Source organism: Pinus tabuliformis, chromosome 7 (assembly GCF_031772625.1).
Source record: "Pinus tabuliformis cultivar Carrire ecotype Pingquan chromosome 7, CPIR1, whole genome shotgun sequence".
Classification (NCBI taxonomy): Eukaryota; Viridiplantae; Streptophyta; class Pinopsida; order Pinales; family Pinaceae; genus Pinus; species Pinus tabuliformis.
The window spans coordinates 359,655,314-359,657,261 of NC_142293.1; positions in this window are offsets into that span (position 1 = coordinate 359,655,314).

A 1,948-nucleotide genomic window follows, 5' to 3' on the forward strand; every position below is an offset into this window, starting at 1 on the left:
AGTAGGAGAACTTAGCTTTTATTAATCATAATCAAATCCGACCAGGTTCGAGACTTCCACGTACCACTCGACCATAGACATGGCTGAAACAAATCTCTCTTTCAATCCGTCACCCCCGTGACATATTCCAAGCATGAATGCGGGATATCATAGAAAAACCAATCCAAGAGCAACCAAGGGAATCCAGAGGTTAAACCACCTCCACCCTCATCAAACCGTGATCACAACAAAATCGATGCTCTAATCACAATCGAACAGAACTTGGAATGCCATCCGAAATCCATCACAATCCTTGAGGAATTTTCATCTACTTGTTTCTCAGGTTTTACCACAATCCCAACCTATATCACTAAGCCCTAAATCGATACATCTCCCTTAGGATTTACCATGTATCCCCCCAAAACCGGTCAAGGGATTCCTAAACCTTTGGGAATGAACCTTGAGCACACCTCTGCCTTGCATTCTGAAATCCATCTGGCAATTCCAAAGTTTTAATACCAAAATAATCATCCCAACATACCATGGCATCCAAAAAAATGCTAGGCTAGGATAAAAACCACGGTCATAACCCGACAAGGCCATGCCACCGACAGCAAGAGAACCATACACCAACATGCAAAGCCATGCATGTCCAAACCGGCTAGGAAATCACACATGCAAAAGGTTACCTGCAAGTATTCTTGTTGAAGCTGCTTGATCCTGCTTTCCTTTCCTTGTTCCTTGCTTGCTTTTCCTTTCCTTTCCTTGCCTTCCTTTTCCTTTACTCCAAACTAGAGTGCTCCAAGAAAACTCTAAGTGACCAAGAGTGTGAGAGAGAGAGAGAATAATGAGAGAGCTCCAAACTTGAATTGACCAATGGTTGGACTGACAAAAGCCATGAACTAGTACTCAGAAGAATTTTTATGCATGAGGCCTCTAATTTCTTAATTTTCCATTATTTTCCTTCAATTTCCTCCTCACATGCAACCTGTGACCTTTCACCTTACTTTTCTCTAAATTTTCCTTTATTTTCATAAATAAATGTGCCAAACAGCCTTTTTGCCTTTTAATGCCTTTGCCTTAGCTGTTGCCAATTTTCCTTAGCCAAAACACACATCTAGTGATGCCCATTAGGATATATTTGCCCAACATTCAGCCTGGAATATGTGTCCCTCACCCGTGGTCTTATTTTGCCTTTATTAACTTTTATTACATGAACTTTTCACCAGGGTTGTTACATCTAGTAAGTTTTATGAGTTTGCATCCTTGTCACATAATGATTATAAATATCATCTTGAATTGAATCACTTTTGTTTGCATTAAATAAGGACATTGTTGTGTAGGTTAATTTACTCTAGTCATAAGTTTAAATACAATGAAAAAATATACTATAATAACTTGAATTTCCATCATATTTGAGGCTTTAACTTCATGATTGGTTCTAGTTTTCCATTGGCATTGGGGAAGGAATTGAATTTGGCATATGCATGATTATTTTAAATCTGTATTATAGGGTATAATGGGCATCCAATATATTGGAACCCAAGTTTGGCCAATGGAAATATATAAAATATATTATTTATCAAGTTCATCCTTGTTAGATATTATATATTGGACTTTTTTCCTAGGATGCTTAATTAATTCATCAACAATTTTCCTTGTAAATAATGTTTAGGTGTCACTGTGTGACATCCCCTATGGATAAATTCCCTTTCTAAATATTGAAAAAAAATAATTCCTTGTAATTATATAACCATAAATTAAAATGGCTAAGAGAAAGGGACATACAATCCATTTCTTAAGGAGGGATATTGCTTGAGGAATTTGGTTGTTTTAAGTATCAGTCATGGGTTGAATGAGTGGTTTTAATAAGATAGATTATGCCATTAATAAGGACCTGGACAAGAGGACAAGGAACATCCTTCCTTGTGGAAAAACACAAGCCAATAAAGGACAAATTAAATGAAGA